Below are 19,299 nucleotides of genomic sequence, written 5' to 3'. Positions count from 1 at the left end.
GCAGCTGATCCCAGTGCCCCAGCAGGAACTTCAGAAGCAGTAAGCTAAAATGGCAGGAATGAGCTCACCCAAGATAGCAAGCAGGAGGCCGCAGAAACTCCATATCTGTAGCAGGAGCCACAGGGTGTCCTGGCAGGCAGGGGGTGTGGGGTTTACAGTCTTGCAGAAAAACCCCAGAGCAGTAAACAGCCAGCTAGCTACTAGCAGGCCAGCTCCTGAAAAGGGCCAGGAGAGGCTCCCATGGAGGGAGAAGGGGCCCAGTGATCCTGGGATTTCCCCTGAGGCACCCAAGCAGACAGGGAAGGGTCCTTTGTTTCATCAGGAGGAGTGCTAATAATGTGCAAGTGTAATGGCTGCTCCTACAAGCAGAGCTCCACTCCTGGTAGTATGCAGCAGAAAACAGAGCCCCGCAGTGGTGGCAAATTCTTCCCACAGCAACAGCAGTCTCTTCCACCTCCAAAAGCCAAGAAAGCAAGAGACCTAGGAGCCCAGCCCCATTTTCCCCAGGCCAATTCTCTCAGTATCTCTGCACCTCTGAGAGAAACTCTCAGGTAAGAGATGCTGCAGAATTTCTTAGAGAGTGAGGACGTGATTTATATTTGGATTGAGGGTGAGCTACCCCAGCCTGGACCCCAAATGCAGGCCTATAGGGCCTATGTGGCGCAGCTAGAAATTATGTTAAGGTGTCACATGGAATATGGGTTTCTGGGTGTTGATAGATACAGTTTTGTAGTGTGAGCATTTTAGCCACCTTAAGAATAAGCTAAGCAATGTTTGTTTGCATTCTTTCTATGACCTGTCATTGTAAACTATGCTGAAGAGTATAAAACCCACAATTTGAGAGAGAATAAACGGAGAATGTTTGTGCTAACCACATTGGCTTGACCTACATTGCTCTGTCCGGCCTCCTAATTGTTTCAGAGCTTCTGTCAACAAATTGGTGTCTGAACAGGGGGCCTACGCTTAGATGCGCGTTATTATTATGTCTTAAATGCGGAAAGTAGATTTTTATTACATTTTAATGAGGATTTGTTTGAATACAGTGATTTTTTTGATTTTTAAATCGCTTCAATGTGGATCATTTGAATACGGGAAAGCAAGACTCCGTCCTCGTTCCCAGACTGAACATGGAAGGGAGAGCAAGTTTGGAAGCTGGGAGGCTGAAAGGTGGGATCGCCTGGTCTGAGAAGTGGAGCAGCAGCGACACGCTGTGGTGGAGATAAGCTGAAGTAAGCTGCAGTGGTGAAACAAAGACACAGAACGAAAAAATATGGATAGAGAGTTACAGGCAGCTACTCAGCTTCTCTTGAGCATTATGTCTAAGAGAGGTGAAAAGATAAAAGAAAATGACTTAGAACAACTAGCCCTATGGGCGAAGAATAGAGGGAAATTAACCAGACCATCGCTCATCTTTAGTTAGACAGATTGGCGAGAAATAGGAGAAATGCTGTGGGATTGTGCCATTGGAGACGGGAAAGAAGGGAAATCTGCTCAGGAAGTTGGCGCGGTTTGGAAAAAGATTCTAATTACCTTGCAGACTGTCTCAGCCGAAAGAAAAGTTGCTGAGGCCGCCATTCAGGTTCTTGGGGGCACGGGGGGACGAGAGCAGGGAGCTGCAAAAATCATCCAAGGTCGCGAAATTCTTTGGTGTTTATAATAGCCGGCCCATGAAAGGCACAATGGCACCGGTCAGCCCCACTCTGCAGGATGTGCTGCATCGTGTTTCCCAGGCACCGGAAGCTCCCCTGCCGATGCCGAGACAGACTGAGAAAGAACAGGAAGTGGCTCGTCCATCAGGCCCTGGGGGCATGGTGAAAGATGAGAAATCAGGTGGAGCTGAGAGCAACATGAGGCTGGCACTGGGGATGAAACAAGGAGGCGGAGTGCGAGGCGGAGACAGGAGCGAGGTGGCGCAGTCCCCTCCCTCCCCCGAGAACAAGGGAAGTGGCGAACCACGTTGTGGGGGTGGCAGCGCCAATTACGCAGCGGCGGCAGCAGAGGCGCTGGCACAGTCAGCAGCCCGCACAGACTCCACCATGGCCGCAGCAAAATGTCCTCTTCCCTGCAACTCTTGCTCTGAGACATTAGAGGATGAAAATTCCAGCTTCTATCTCCAAAGCAAACAGTGGTCCCAGAAAAAAATCACAGTGCACAGATGAGTAACAACAAATATATAGCTTACATATCCCATTGAGATTTATCAGCTGTCCCAATTGCTGGTTCACAAAGCCTTGCTTCTCGTTCCCAAAAAGAAGCCAGCATCCTATTCTACAATAAAGCAAGGAGTCACAAAACCCTGTGGACAAGTTATTGACAGACTGTCAATTGCCTTAAAAGATGCACAAGAATTCCAGAGATGGCAGTAACCCTTGGATTATAAGGGGCTGCATTCAGGAAAAGTGAACAGGAACAGATGGCTCACAGTTGCATTTATGACAACAAATCAATCAAAGTTAAAGGTTCTCTGGATTCAGAAGCAGAGATGTGGAAAGCACTGAATGCCTGCAAGGCAGGTGCATGATCACAAGCAAAGAACTCGAAAGAAAAAGCAGCAATCATTTATTTTTTGTTGTGCACAAGCCCATCATAGGACCTATTGTTATGAAATAGAAGTGAATTTTTAATTGTAATAATTTGATGTACTTGGATTCAAGTTGGGTTGTGTTTTAGTGTTTTATTGATATTAAAAGTGATTTTTATGTGGTTTGTTTTAGATTTAAGCCTTGTTAAGTATATGTTGAATTGAAAATTTATAAAGTTTAAATAATAATAGAATTCATTTTAACTTTAGGCTTTGTAAAATATAGTTGAATTTAAGATTAAGATTTATAAAGTTTAAGTGATAGTAGATTTATATCTTATAAATTTAAAGTTTTATTGTATGTAGGTTTTAAATTTAGGTTTTGTTAAAATACGTCAATCTAATTTACAGAGTTTAGTTGTTTTTTCTTAGATATAAGAAGGCTTCAAAAGAAACAGTGATGAAACACTGAGAAGTGTCATTTGTTTGTGAATGGAAGGGAAGAAAATTTTTATATTAGGGCTGTTATTGGTTGTAAGCTATTTTGTAAGATTTTTATGTTTTGTTTTAAGATAATAAGTAAGTTAAGTAAGTTAAGATAATAAGATTTAGATAATAAGTACTGTAAATTTTCTATCTGTAGTTCACTTCTCATGTGCTTTAGCATTTCTTTTTTAATTATTTAAAAGACGTGTCATTTCAGGATCCTTCTTTATATTCTTTAATTGCTTAAACATTTCAAAGCTGCTGTTGTTAAGAGCTTTGTTTTAGAAATGTATAAAGGGGCATCACTCCAGCTTAGAGCTGGGGCCCTGGCAGGCCCTGACTCTACCTGGACAGATGTTTGGCCAACAAGCCCTGATGTTTTCTGCACCAAAAACTAGATACGAGTTGCTTTAACTTGACAATTTGACCTAATAAATAGGACAGCTGAACAGACTTTTGAAATTAACTTGGGAGCCTTGCTCAAGAAGGGATACTCAGGTCCTCACTGGAAAAGTTTTTTCAGCTGTTGCAGAATCTGGGACAATGAGACAGTATTTTGGTAATTAACAATCATTCAACTTTACATCTCTTATTGTTACATTCCTTTTGATAAATGACCCAGTCTGGGTGGCTCAACAAGAAAAAGGGGGAATTGTTGCAGAATTTCTTAGAGAGTGAGGACGTGATTTATATTTGGATTGAGGGTGAGCTACCCCAGCCTGGACCCCAAATGCAGGCCTATAGGGCCTATGTGGCGCAGCTAGAAATTATGTTAAGGTGTCACATGGAATATGGGTTTCTGGGTGTTGATAGATACAGTTTTGTAGTGTGAGCGTTTTATTTTATTTTATTTTATTTTATTTTATTTTATTTTATTTTATTTTATTTTATTTTCCTTTTCTAGCCACCTTAAGAATAAGCTAAACAATGTTTGTTTGCTGAAGAGTATAAAACCCGCAATTTGAGAGCGAATAAACGGAGAACATTTGTGCTAAGCATGTTGGCTTGACCTACATTGCTCTGTCCGACCTCCTAATTGTTTCAGAGCCTCTGTCAACAAAGAGAAGTGCAGCCAGGTGCTGTCCTCCCCTGAGCTTGGAAACTTCTTTTGTCTCTCTTAAGTACTAATTATATTTTCTTAGTGACAGATGGGACAAAATTCCACGAGAGAGAGAAACAAAAGGAAAAAATGCTAAACCCAAACACTCCCCCATTAAAGATGCAAGCAATTTCCATCACAGAGAGCAGTTCCTGTGGGTACCTGTCTCAGTTAGAAGACAAATTCCAGAAGAAAAATGTTCTAAAAAGAATGTTTTTCTCAGAGAGGGCTTCAACAACTCCCTTTCTTCTACCAATTACAGTAATGGATACTGTGACTGCGCGGTGCTTCTCTCGGGGCTTTCGCCTTCTTTCCTTGGCTAGCTTTGGAACCAGCGTCACAAAAGCGTACGGTCCTGTATTCTGGAATACAGTTCTGATCCTGTAGGTTCTTGCCTCAGCAGAAGCGTGAACAATGTGAGAAATAAAGGGATGGAACTCCAGTGGGTGACTTCAACTGGGTTTTATTAAATTCTCACGATTTCCATTCACCCAGGAGTCAGCCCACTGAAGCCGACTAAACTCGTGCGTTTTAACCTTAAAGATGGGGGTGGGGGAGTGGGGAGGATACAATTTGGAACCAATCCAGAATGGGAAGGGAGTGACTCTGTACATAAATGACAACTTATAGGACAAATCAAGAGACAAAGGGGAAAGGGGGACTTGGACCCCACTAACCACTCAACGTCTGTCCTGGGTTGTAGTTTAGGATGTATTCTATCACCATCTTCAGTTAATGACCCATCAATGCCTTGTGCATGACACATAGATAACTCCCTCCGGGTGTTATCTCTCTTTAATGGGCCATCAAGGCCCTCTTCCATGACTCATCATCCCATTGTGAGATGCTCCGCCCATGGGGAGGAGCCAAGCATTCTCACCTGGATATAAGCTGGGATTTGGGAGAGTAGAAGCAGCCCTCACCCACTGGATTCCCAGAGGACCAGAGCTACCAGACCTTTCTACGAGATCACTGCTTCAGGAAGACCACCTCACCTGGACTGCTTCCATCACCATGATCAGGTTGTATTCTGATTCTGTCAGTGGTTTTTTTCTTTTTGTATTTATTTTATTTTATTTTATTTTCCTTTTCTTCTCATTAAATTTTATTTCTGACTTAGAGCCTCTCACTTGGTTTGTTTTCAAACCACAACAACGTCCTCACCAGAACTTTCTAGACTTCAGGGTGAGGCTTCAAAGTGACAGGCAGGACCCATAAACGATGACTGATTACTAACAATAACTGGGGTAAACCATAATGGGTTAAACATGGGGTACATGGAACAAACCATTACAAAACAAAGAACAAAAGCATGCAGAAACTTGGTAAAGTCCAAAATGCACCACAACAGGATACCAGGGGATAAAAGCAGAAAAAAAAAATTTTTTATTAACAAAAGAAAAAAACCCCACCATAATAGGTGTGCCTGCAAGACATAAGTAAAAAAAAAAAAAAAAAAAAAAAAAAAAAAAAAAAAAAAAAAAAAAAAAAAGGGAAATAAACCAAAAACCAACCTTACACTACGCCCCCACCTCACCGCGTGGCTAAGAGGCAAAGATGGTGACTGCCCTTCTTTGCTGCGGAGATGGGAGGAAAATTGAGTTCACAGCAGCTGGGAACCTGTTGGATTTCTGGCGTGGATCTTCTCCTTGCAGCAGCCAAAGTTGGTAGGTTTTAATATCCTTTCTCATGTTGGTTCAGCTTATGAGAAACAACTCTTGCCTTTAAAATTTCAAAAGTTTATTAAACCTTAGCGAAATACAACAAAAGACTGAATAAGGAGAAGGAGCAGCACTGTGAGTCTCTGTGACCAGCAGGCATGTGCTCGTCTACAAAACGAATGCTTTGCCCTTTATACCATTAGCCCCCCTCAAAATGTTGTCAGTCAACTCCTTCTTTGCCATCCATTGGTGGAAATCACTTTCTTACATCATGATTGGAGGTCAGGTGTTGTTATGCTGCGCCTCTTAGTAACAAGCCGGCCATACCCAAATGCCCTGACTACCAAGGTGGAGGGGAAAGAGGACTGTGGGAGGACATATCACAATAACATGGCTATACATCCACAAAACTTCTCCTAACATACACATAATATTTATGCCTTAGTTGTGAAAGCCAGCCATTTTGATACTAATCTAATAATGATCTCCTGCAAGGTCTCAGGTTTGGGGTGTGTCAGGGTCTGCAAACATATGCGGGGAACCTGATGGTTCGTTCTAGGATCTCAGAGCACAAAAGACACAGCAGGGGACAACTCAGTTTATACACAGAAAATGCACCTTTATTTAGTGCAACCAAAATGCGATAGTCGGGAGAGAAAATAGAGAATAGTAAGAGAGATAAAAAAGAGGGGAAAGGGGATTATAGCTACCAACGTGGAGGGACGAGTCCTCGAGGCCGAGATGCCTATAGACACGATCTTCTCCAGTGGGATGTACACGAAAGTGAGCAGAGGTCTCCAGGGTTTTATAGGTTGGTCAAGGCGGGGACTAAAGCGAGTGACACAAAGCCAAAGCAGGAACCACCTGTGTTGAGGCAAAGCAAGGGGCCCAGAGCCAAAGCAGGAGCTACCTGTGTCAAGGTTGGGACAAAGCCGGAGCCACCTGCGTCAAGGTTGGGACAAAGGAGAGTCACAAAGCCAAAGACGGAGCCACCTGCGTCGAGGTTGGGACAAAAATGGAGCCACCTGCGTCAAGGTTGGGACAAAAGAGTCACAGAGCCAAAGCCGGAGCCACCTGTGTCGAGGTTGGGTGCTCAGGGACAAGCTGCACACCATACGTGCCATACTCTGGTACAAGCGGACCAGTTTGGGCAAGTAGCCTTGGCTCAGTCCACTGTGACCAGTTCCATTGTTCTGGCACTCCGTTCTCATGGAGACGCATATCAGTCCTCCGAGACTTGGCAAACATTCCACCTCAGCCAGGCCAGGGCTCCTTTCAGAGTCTGGGGTCTCAGTCCTCAGTCATTGGAGATGGTCGTGAGGCATATCACATCCTTGGACAGACTCTGACACCACCCCGTGACTCACGACTGATGACAAAGATCCTCTTCTGCAACGTTGTCACGATGTCTTCAGGACTCATCAGTGTTGGTAGCATATATCCCAGAAAACAGAGACAGTAACGAGTAAGAGAGAGAGAGAGAGAAAAGGAAATATAAAGGAGAGGAAAATAAAAACAAAACAAAATCAATCAATATTTGATTAAAACAGTTTTCTAAAATAGTCAGACAAATCACAAAAAATCAAAAAAACAATATAAAAATAAAACAGTATACAACCAATATTAATTGATTAATTAAAATTATTCTCTTTCCCTTAAAAACAAATCACAATATTAATTTTAATTATAACATAACTAAAATAAACACACCAATCAAAACAAACAACAAACAACTTCAAGTTAACTTGATATTGCAGGACTAATTCTCGCTGTTTTGGTGGTGAGTCTAGTGTCAATACCTTTAGGAGTGTCTTTTGCAAAAGGGGTATCAATTAAACTGTGTGCATTCATTATGGATGTCAAGTGTGTCAATTGCTTCATCATTTTCCAATTTAGGATGTATAAAACAACTGACAAAACCAATATAAACCAAAATCAAAAGGACAACAATTGGATGGCACAATTTGTTCAGGATACCTGTAGCAGTAGGTGACCACCCAAAAAGGGTGTCCCACCACCTGTGTTCAGCATCCTTTTTTACCCTTTCTAAAACACGATGTATTGCCTTCACATCATGATGAACTGTTACTAAAGTTTTCTGTCCATTTTTCTTGATCCTTTTCAAAATTCCCATTAAGTCCTGGTGAAGCCACAATTGCTTAACCAAAGTTAGATTCATTCCCATGGGGACAGGCATTATCTGATGAATCAGTGTAAAATTGGGTTGTAAAAGGTGACAGGACGTAACTGGGGCTGTGTAAGTAAAGTCACATCCTGTGATTGTGGTAAAATTGCAGACACAAAAGTTAGAATTATTCTTAAGATTCACTACTACATTTTCTACAAGCACTTCATCACAAGCAGTCCTCACACAAGCACATCCATTGCCTATATACACAAGGACTGTTTCAGGAGTTTTGTTAGGGTATACTTCAAAGTGACAAATGTTTCGCTCTGTGTCTAAGCAGATGTCTTGAGCTATGACTGCATTACTTTCACAAATGAAACCTTGTTGTTCTCTAACAACACAAGATTCTAAATTGACAGTTTGCCATTTTCCCCCAATTTGACGGGCCCATTCTCTGTGCTCGGAAGGATAGAGAATGGCTCCATCATGATTCATACCTAATGTAATGATAGGGAATATCAAATGCACTGAAGCATTGCATATTATTAACACAAAAGCTGTAACTGTGTTGGTATTGGGGTTAAAGGTAAAGTTCACCAATTTCCACCAGGACTGGAATTTCCTTTCAAAATAATTTGCATTGTCCCACATTATTTTCCGAATTTCAGTAGGAAAGATGCCTTCCTCACCTTCCCTTATGATTGAGGCAACAACCATCTGCATCCAAAGCTGTGCCTGGATGCAGCCAAAAGCCAGAAAAAATGTTGCTTTGAGCAATGCCAATTGTGTAGCAATTATCAATTTGCGATCATTTACATTTACCTTTTCCCAATTTGGCAATATGTTTGGTAGCGACCACTGATGTGTCCCCAAAGCGAACAAAGAGGACTGCAGGGGTTGTTGTAATTTGGTAAAATCTCTAATTGTGGCAACCAATTTATTCATTAATCAACACTGTTTAGAATTCCTGTTTAAAATATATATCATGGTTTATATGGCCTTCATGTCCCTCGGAGTTCTCCTGTGAAAAGTAAGCACAACAGAATCTGCCACCGGGAGGCAGAAAATTAGAATGGTGGAAATTATATTTATTTCATACTCTCTCCCTAGAGCATCAAGGAGTACCCTTGAATAATGTGTATTTATTCAGAGGGGTTTTTAGCACTAGCGGTACTTCCCCTGCAATAGGGAAGTCCACCAAAACAGGTTGTCCAGGGTAACGTGCTGGATTCTTGGGATCACTTGGTCTCCATAGTGAGGGAACTCTGCTTGGAGCTGTTGGGCAAAAAGCATCAGCATCAGTAAACCAAGGATTTGCTAACTGTTCAGGGGAAAAGGGAGGAGTAATGACTGAGGCAGGTTTGTCTTGGATACCATCCAAGTTTTCTACTTCTTGTTTTGGTAGATTTTTCACAGCTCCTTCAGTTATTGAGAAGATGTTACAATAATGTTCAATCTGAGCATACCACTTCCTTACTGAGGCCCTCTGGGCCACCCTGTCAGGTGAGGGGGTCCCAGTAGTGACTGACTTACTAACTTTGAAAGGACCTCTCAAGACAATTGGTTGTTGTTGTGCAATCATCTGCACTTCTATGAGAGCTAGGCTAACCACAAACAAGCCTTTTTCCCAGGTAGTGTACCTCTTTTCAACATCTCTGAAACCACGGGAATAAAAACCAACAGCCCATGTCAGACCCTCGGGACCCCGCTGCCATATATGTACTGACAACCCTGAGGAGGCAAATCCCCATTTCACCTGGAAAGGATCTGTAGGATGAATAGGGCCAAGGGCTTGGTGAGCAGTTGCTTCAAAAATCAGAAATTGCATTGTTTCTTCCTCAGCAGCAGTCCATTCCCATAGGCAGGCGGCTTTGTGGACATCTTCCAAAAGTTGGTCGGGGGTACTGACTATAGCTAAAGGGTCTTCCCTTTCCAAAGCATTACCTCCCCTGGCCCAGAAAGCTGCATTGTTTAAAACTTGTGTAAGAGAATGTTGTGGCTTGTTGTCCAGGGCTGGTGGAAGAGGAGGTGTGCTGGGTTGTTGGTCAGACGGATCTATTACAACAGGTTTGGGACACGACCAATTAAAAATTATTTTAGCCAATTTATCATGAGGCAATTTGTCCATCACTTCTCGTGGCACTCCCCTTTTCAGCCCTAGCAACCACAACTGCTGCCGGTTAGAGATTTGTTTTCCAGACTAGGGGAAGAAAAGGGAAAAAGGCTTTGCCTCACCCTAGGGAAAAAAACCAAGGATCTAACAAAAGGAACAATGCAGCGTCCCAGTCCACACTGTGTGGAGCACCTGGAGAGAGAGAGCTTGAAGGGAATCCATGCAGGAGCCCAAGGCTCCCCGCCCCACCCCCGGGTCCATCTTAAAGCTACAGCACTCGTTTTCTGGGCATAAACCAGTCGATTAAGGAATAAAGCATCATCCCAAAATCACGCCAAGACAGTCCCAAATTCCCCAAAAGACAAGACGCGTGGAGGAAGGCGCAATGAGTGGGCTTGCTTTGTGTGCTAGTCACTTGCTTTTTTCTGTCTTTCCTCTGAACACTCCTTACCAGGTGAATCCCTGTAGAAATGCATGGTGCATAATCAGACTAGTGATCAGATGCAAGGCTCTGGGTGGAAAGAAACCTGGCCAGAGATAGAGAAAAGCAGCTTCTTGCATGTGAGCAAAAGGAAACCGCCCTTTTGCCAGAGCTGTGTGTGGAGGAGTGAAGGAGAATGGTGGCGCTGAGGCTGCCTCTACAGTGTGCTTGGGTTATAGGTGAGAGCTGGGTCTTCTGGGTGCAGAAGAGTACTTTGTGAAAAGCCTTTCTTCAGCCACAAGAAGCTTCTCTTGTCCATCAGCATCTGATTTCTTTGCAGCCTTAGTGAGGGAGTAACTTGATCACAAAGGGCTCTGTTTCCCCTGCAGAAGATTTGCGTGGCCTGGCAGCAACCACCCAGTGTTGGGGTGCGGGGAGCTCCACAGCTTGGACAACACCTGCTTCATAAGCTTTGTCCTGCAACATTTGACATACATTCTGCCACTGGTGAGTGCCACTTGCTCTCCTAGGGGCAGAACTGGTCCTGTGAGTCCTTGCTCAGTCAGCTCTGAGAGACAGAAAAACAACAGAGACTCTAGGAAGATTGCTCTCAATTTTTCTCTAGAAGCTGCCTTTGGGTGTTGTGTTTAGAACAGGTTCAGCAGAGTATAGGGTGCATGTTGTTTGATTTCATAAACTCATGGAATCCCAGTTGGGAAGGGACCTCAAGGACCCAGGACCAACCTTTCCTGGCAAAAGCAGTCTAGACAAGACTAGCCCAGCACCCAGTCCAGCTGAATCTCAGAAGTGTCCACTGCTGAGGAATCCACTACTTGCCTGGGGTGATTATTCCAGTGGCTGATTGTTCTCATTGTGGAAAATTTCCCTCTGTGTCCAATTAGAACCTTCCCAGGAGTAACTTGCATGCATGAACGTGCCATGCTCGAGGTTTCAGGGAAGGTCATTCCTAGCTTCCTGTGACTGTTGAAGAGCATTTGAAAGGATGTTGTCATTTGGATTTCCTGCTGTTGCCAGAGAGATGCTAAAATGGAGGACATGGGCGTCCTGGACCCTCAGCATTCCTTCACACCTCACTTCTGTAGTGCTCTGCCACTGTGCTAAGTGACATGGCTGGTCACTTGTTGCAGTGTGAAATGTAGGTTACCAAATTTCTTTAATATGGTTTGGTCCACCCTGTTCAAACCCCTGTTTGAACCTAGCCCCTGTTCAAACCCCTTGGTCCTTCCCTGGTGGTGGGTTTTGTCAATCACCCTGTAATCCTGCCCATAAGCCTGGAAAATTCTGGTGGGGCTGCACTGTGATTTGGCAAGGTCTCTGTTACCCCTTCCTGTTTTATGTATAAGATGTCCTGCTAATTGTTTTCTTGTTCTGGTCACTCCCATCCTACCTGGCATTGGTTCTAGTTGCCCTCTGCCTCTTTCCATACCCCCTGTACTTAAGCTCAAACCCAAAACCCAGGAGTCACTTTTACGTGGCTCTCTGAGGGCAATAAATCTACCACCAACCCACATGAGAGTCCTCCTTTCTTCCACAGACTGCCACGCTTCTGCTTGAGGTTCAGACACACTGAACCAAAGGATACAAATCTGTTCCCCTGTGTGCGCACCCGGTGAGCGAGCAAGCCGGTAAACAAGTTCCGGACACCCGCATAGTCACTGGTGAAGGACGAGGAGGGGGGACAAAGCGCAAACCAAACAACCTCTGAAAAGCCACATCAGGCGGCACCGTACAAAATCAATCAGAAACTGGTGTGGGATTCCATTAAAAGCTGGAATTTTACAGAGGAAAAAAATCACCCCTTGAGTTTTTTGGCTGTGATTCTAGTTCTGGGATGCAATAAGCCTTGCTGCAATGGTAAGTGTTCATTCCCACAAAGCTACCAACGCACCAGACTGGAGAGCACAAAGACATGTCGATGCCTTTTCTGCCCAGGGGAGGTAAAGGCCAGAACCTTTCTGCCCCCACACCTTTTGTGTGGGAGCAATCCCTGGACGTGCTCAAATTTTGGAGGTGGTATCCAGATTTGGGAGGTGGGCTCACGAAGGAGGAGGACAGTGCCTTCCCTTCCTGGGGGAGAACAATACCCAGGCCCAGGGTTGGTGGGGCAGATGTTGGGCTGCCCAGGGGAGGTAAAGGCCAGTGACAACTCTCTGCAGTGCTCCACAGTCTCCCCAGGGCTCTTAGGGTCCTCCTCAGGGCTCCCAATGCCCCTTCCATTGCTCCCTGTCTGTCTCCTGCACTGCTCCCAGTGCCCCTTCCAGTGCTCCCAAGTGTGCCTCACTGCTCTCCACTGTTTCCCCCATCGCCAGACAGACACGAAAAGATCACACTCACACCTTCAGGTTGTGAGACAAGAAAGAAGTCAGTTTATTTGGGTTTGGGATTTAAATAGGGTTTGGACTTCGACCGGCGATTGGGGGACAAGGTTGACACCTCTCTGACCCCACTGGTCAAACCAGAAGTCCATCAATTTGTCCTTCCCCCTGGAAGGGAATGCATTATTTATAAAACATCACTCTTTGTTTATCTTACAATTCGTGAGGAACTCCAGTACAAAAATATAAAACATCAGAAGGCTGAAAAATCAAGACAACACCCCGCTTCCAGTGTTCCCTAGTTTCTCCACTTGGATGGTGGCACCTCACTGGGCAATGACATCCCAGCAGGCATCAGTGATCCCCGTGGGTGATCATTGCTCCCCAGGCACCTCTCCCTCTTGGCTCCTTATCACCTGTGCCAGGAAATGCACTCTGGAGATCTCCCAGATGTTTGGATTCTCCTGCTGTCAGGTACCAGGAGAGGATGGGGGGCTTGCGGGCTGGCACAGGTCCCCCATGAGGACCAGGGCTTGTGAAGGAGCCTCACCTACCTGTCCCTCCTGAAGAGCAAGCACCTGCAAACATGATGCCCACCCTGCTGCTCAGTCCCACCCTGAGCAGTAGGCAAGAGGCAAACCCACCTCCTCACCTTCCTGAAGAGCCCATGCCCTCCCACAAGACTCCTCTCCCTATCCCAGCCCCCATGGTCCCAGCCATTAGACAGCTTCATCACCAGGCCTAGGCCACTCAGTCCAGGGGGGAACAGAGGTATTTATTTAGTATCCACAGGTGGACCTCAGCAGATGAGCGGCCTCCCAGCCCTGTCCTGTCAGCAGCAGCCACTGCTGCAGCCACAGCTCTAGCCCCAACCCTTCATGTGCTGGACCCGGAGCTGAGGAGAGAGGGGGAGAGAGAGGGGCGTTCAATCAAACAGGCAGGCAGAAGACAGAGAATTTCTGCAGGATTGGCTCAGGCCACCTGGGATCGGATCACATCAAGGTGCCCATGGGAATGCCTCTGGCGGTTTCCCAGCCCATGAGAAGGCCTCTGGTGCAGCTGAGGCAAAGCCAGGTTGGGCTGAGACCTTGTGTGTCTCATACAGGTGTCCCCACTCAGGACAAGGTGTTGTGGGGTAGGACTCTGACAAGGGAGGACATGCTCTCAGGTTTGGGAAGGGGACAGCCTGCCATCAAGGTCTCTCTGCCTTCAGCCTGGACTTTTCTGTTCCACATCGGAAGCTGATGCTGGGTGTCCAGGTGGGGGTCAGTGGGGTGTCAGGCAGCCCAAAGGCAGCCTCAAGATCCCGCTTCTGTCCCCCAGGGCTGCCTCTTTCCATCCCTTTGGAATGACCTGCAGAACTGCCTCTGCTGCTCCTGCCGCCGGCGGTTGTTCTCAGCCAAAAACATGAAGATGTTCCTCCGAGTCTGATGTGGCTCCAGCCCACGGAGCACCTGAGTGGCTCGTGGGGAAAGGTGTCTGCAACAACAGGGAATTAGCATCCCAGTGCTGACAGCTGCTTCTCCCCTCGCCCCACCCTGTGCGCACACAGTCCCACATCCACCCACCTGGCCCCACATTCACCCACCTGGTCCCAGGCTGGAATCTCTCTGCCATTTTCTCTGTGGGGAGGGGGGGCCCAGCCCTCCCCCACCTCTCAGTGACCTCCCTTCTTGGGGGCTGAGACGGACGGTGGGGAACCCAAGCTCCTCCAACAGTGAATACCTGCCAAGGGGGGAACACTCAGCAAACCAGAGGAGCCACTTCCCAGAGGACCCCTGGAAATGTGGGAGCCATGAGACTTGTCTGCCCACCATGGCTGACAGCTGCTCTTGTCCCCCAGAGTTCTCACTTGGGGGACATGAAAGAAAATCTCTGCCCTGCACCTTGGTGATGCCCAACTGCACTCGAGAGACACCCACCTCCTTGAGTCCTAAGAATCCCCTTGAAGTCCCAGGCCACCCTAACTCCACCTGAGACCCTTCTCTCAACTTAGGTCTCCAGGGACTCCCATCTCCTGGCATTCTAAGAGTCTCCCCAGTCCCCAGGGACTACCCCCAAATTTGCCGGAGGAACCCAAAAGCGCCCTGGGACACCCTAAGCCCTCCAGAAATATCTAACCCCTCCAAGGAACCTGTCCCATGGACGGACAGGTACTTCCGGTTCTCAGTATTTCATGGTCCACCCTGACCTCAAATTCCACTCCCTGTGCCCCTGTCCCAAGGGGGTTCTATGTGCAACCATAGTGACTTGACACTGAGGGTTTCTGCTCCTACCTCCGGCATCTGTTGGTCCTTCTCAGCAGCCCAGGCTTCCCACGCCACCCATTCCACCTTCTGTTCTCTCAAGTGAAAATTCCCATGCTCCCATTCTGCAGATAGCTGCCAGACCACCTGGAGGGGTCAGGCATGATTAGCCTCAGTTTTTGAGGGGCTTCCTTCAGGTCTGATCCATCTGGCACATACCTGCAGTGCTCTCTGGCAGTTCTCAGAAGCCAGGAGTGTGATGTCAGACCTGGCTGAAGGAGATAACCTCTGCCCATCTTTCTCCCTTGTCCTCGGAGAGCTGGCTGGGCATGGGGTGAGCACACTGCAGAAATACCAGCAGTCATCAGCATGAGCGTTGGGCAGATAGGGAACCTGTTTCCCTTGGGGCCAAAACTCCACAGGTGTTCAGGAGAAGTGGGTAGCTAGGGCTGTTCCTGTGGACCTTTCTGAGTTGCTCCACAGTCCAATGAGAGGGATTTCGCCCAGGGTGCATGTGTCCCTCCAATTCGTTCCCACGAGAATTTCACCTGGCAGGTGGCTTTGGCCCTGGCTCTTGCTGCCTCATGCCTGGCCTCTGGTATGGCAGCACAGGGAGGGAAAACTTTCCAGGATCCTCTTGTTTCCCTGGGAAAGGAGGAAGCTCTTGGGAGCAGCCTGTGAGGTTGTGTGGTCACAGGATGTGATCCCTCCATGTGTGATGGAGCATCAGGATCCCATTTCATACCTGTTCTGACCCTGTGTTTCTCTGCAGCCTTTGTATGTTGGGTGGGAAAAGCCTCAAATACAGTGAGCTGAAACCTAGAATCACAGAATGACAACATCCTGAATTGGAAAGGGTCCACAAGAATTTGTGAGGCCACCTCTAGAAGCAAATAAAGCCACAGGCTTGAAGGATGGCAGACCCTACACTCTGCAGGCAATGAAGGAACCAGAAAATCACTGAGGAAATGTACTCACCTGGGGAACATGTGGGCCTGTGAAGCCTGCACCCCCTGAGCAGTGGTCACTCCACTGTTGACACCAGAACCCAGCACACTCAGCCTCTGTAGAGTGACAAGGAGCTGTCAGGAGATTTCTATGGAGGAAGCAAACCTCTCTTCTGCTCCTCTAAGGGCAATTTCTCCAAACTCCTCTTCCCAAACTTCATTCATGAACATCATGCAATCAAAGAATCAATAAGGTTGGAAGAACCTTTGGAAGCCAACAAGTCCAACCACGACCACATCCACATGTCTCTTAAATCCCTCCAGCAATGATGAGCCCACCACTGCCCTGAGCAGCCTGTGTCAGGGGTGAACAACGTCATATGGAAAGAAATTTTCCCTAAAATCCCACCTAAACCTCGCCTGGTGGAATTTATCTTTTGTTGTCTGGGAGAACAGGCTGACCCCCCACCTGGCTTCACCCTCCTTTCATGTAGATGCAGAGAGCAAGAAGGTCCCTCCTGAGCCTCCATTTCTTCAGGCTCAGCCCCCACAGTTGCTCCTCATAAGACTTGTGCTTCAGATCCTTTCTCAGCCTCTCTGCCCTTCTCTGGGCACTCTCCAGCACCTCAATGTCTCCAGATGACAGCTTACCGTGAGCAGCAGAGCCACCCAGGTGTCCCGACTCTCCAGTCCTGCAATGCAGCTGCAGTGGAACTGCATGCACAGGACATTGTCCTGGCAGGACAGGATGCCAATATTCTCAAAAGCGAAGGCAGGGCACTGCCTGTCCCTCAGCTGGAAGGAGTACAAGAGAACAGTCTCCTCCACACAGCCCCTCACCACATCGGGTGGGAGGGAATTGGCCTGGGACAGCCACCAGTAATCCAGTGGCATGATCTCAATGTCACCTGCAAAGAGGAAAGCATTCTCACTATCACAGCTGAGCAAATTTTCAAGTGAGATTCACATCAAAATGCAGGACAGGTTTGGTCTAGAGGCAGCTCAAGCTGTCCTCCAGGTTTTTGGAAGTGATTCCCCACTTCAGAGGCAATTGAGGGCACACAGTCCCCCCAAATGTGGAGCTGGATCCCTTCTTACCAGGCATCATCACTGTTGGGAACACCAGCTCCCGTAGACAGGACATGTCCATGTCCAGCTGGAACAAGGGTCTTTGAACCACATACACCTCTTCTGTGCCATTGATTTGCTCAGAGATCACAGCAAAGGTCCCAAGACCTGGGACAAGAACACCCTGCCCAGGAAGAAAATAAACCAGTTGAGATAAGCATTACATTCCAGACCCTTGAATCAAAGGGTTAAACTCAAGGTTCCTTTACTCTAGCTGGTGTAAAGGAAAAATCCCCACCAGTTATTTTCACAAGGTAAAAAATCACACTGATTTGGAGGCAAAAATATAGCAAACAAAGAAACTTCAGCTAAGGAATAAATACACTAACAAATTCAACATAAAACCACTTATCATCCCATTACTTAGCATTTATTTAGCATTTACCCAAAAGGTTCCATGAAAAGAGGATTAGAAAGTGAGACAGAGACAGAAAAGGTACAGCAAAACACACGTATAGCAATCAGCTCCCGGGTTCCCCCCCACCAGAGTCCCAGAAAAAGCAGGGTCCATGTGCTGGCTATCTTGTGGTCAGCCTGTTTTAAGCCCTTGGACCTTTGTGGGCCTGTGCCCCAAGTGCGACTGCTGGTCACCTGGCCAGAGGACAGGTTAGCACCGCCCCCTAGCTGCTATGATTGACAGCCTGGCTGGGGGCTGGAGGTGGGAGAAGTCACTGCCTTCACCTATGCAAAGCCTGGCCTTCCCCTCCCACCAGACACAGACACTGGCATTACCAAGTGCATGACATCTCAAGACGTTGTTGTAATCCAGTTTCTGACAAAGGAAATATGAAAACTATGGGAAGACTCCATGTTCTCGATTTTTTTACTTTCACTCTTCAAAATATTCACAAAAATTCCTTGGCTAAAGAAGATCCCAAGCAATTCCCACCCAGGGAAAGATTCCCAGGGATGATCCTTGGCATGGATCCAGCAGGATCCTGTGTCTCTTTGCTAGGTCTCTCCACCCCTGGTAGATCAGGAAACACTAAGATGAGTTCTCTCAGAGTGGTGCCATGATGCTCAGGGAGGGGGGCCACAGGGGTCCAAGACACCAGCCAACCTTTTCCAGCTTCATCTGTCCAAGAATGTAGGCAGACACGACATCCCAGATGGCCACCACCTCTGGAAAGTACCAGAAAGAGGCATCAGGTTGCACTCATGGCATTTTGGCGAGCTCTTGGAGTGATAGATGGGGCTGACAAAGAGCCTGGACTGGGCCCCTGGTTCTGCCTCCTTCTACTCCCCAAGCAGGGCTCGGGCAGAACTGGGGGTGTGGAAAGGGCTGAGAACCAGGGCTGTGGTCATCCAACCTCCAAAAGGAAATTGCAACCCAAAATCCAGCTGGCTCCTGAGAGCCCAGTAGGAGTTGTCAGAGCTCCCATAAGAGCCAGAACCTCGAGAGTTGCCCATGGGACCCTCAGAGCAGCCCCAGTCTTTTCGAACCCTCCTTCTTGACCCCTGGGGGGCCCTCAAAACCCTCACCTTTGGTGGAGAGCCTCAGTAGTGTAGGGAACAAGCAACTCTGCTTCTTGCTGATGCTGATGGTGCAGCACCCCTCCATCTTGCTCACCAAATTCCTCTCCAATCAGCCCCTGCCTTGCCTGTCACTGAGGGTCCCCCCATAAAAGCCCCCACACTGATCAGAACAACCCCCCGAACCTGGTCGAGACTATAGGCAGTGCCCGGAAGCCCTCAGTTGTCACCATGGGGTGTCTCAGTAATGGGGGGGTCCATCTTGTGATGTCACTGGCAGTCTGGGGAGGTGCACTGTGATGTCAGCAGAAAGATCACACCATGGAGATGGGGGAAGGGGGTTGTGGAAGCAAGAGCCTGTCCTGGCCCACCTCAGGTGTTGGGTGGTTATGAGGTGTCACTGCTGCTGAGCTGGGCTGCATTCCTGGTGAAAATCAAAGCTAATAACCAAAATAAATAACCAAAACAAACATATAAAAAGAAAAAATCATCAATAATATCTATTAAAAATGATGAATGTTATTAATAAGGGGTGGTGATTGGCTCACGCAAGTGAGGAAGAGTTGTAGAGTGTGGCGGGGAGAAGTTTTGTTGGGGTATGCAGTTCTTTTGACATGTACTTATGCTGTTACAGTATTGTTTTGAGCTCTTTTCCATTCTCCCTTCAATACTCCCCTTCCCTTCTGTGGTTACTGCCTGGCAGCTCTGGCTGACAGGGCTGTAAAACATGTGGGGCAGGG

This window comes from Sylvia atricapilla, chromosome 17 (genome assembly GCF_009819655.1).
Source record: "Sylvia atricapilla isolate bSylAtr1 chromosome 17, bSylAtr1.pri, whole genome shotgun sequence".
Taxonomy (NCBI): domain Eukaryota; kingdom Metazoa; phylum Chordata; class Aves; order Passeriformes; family Sylviidae; genus Sylvia; species Sylvia atricapilla.
This window is presented reverse-complemented; position numbering follows the sequence as displayed.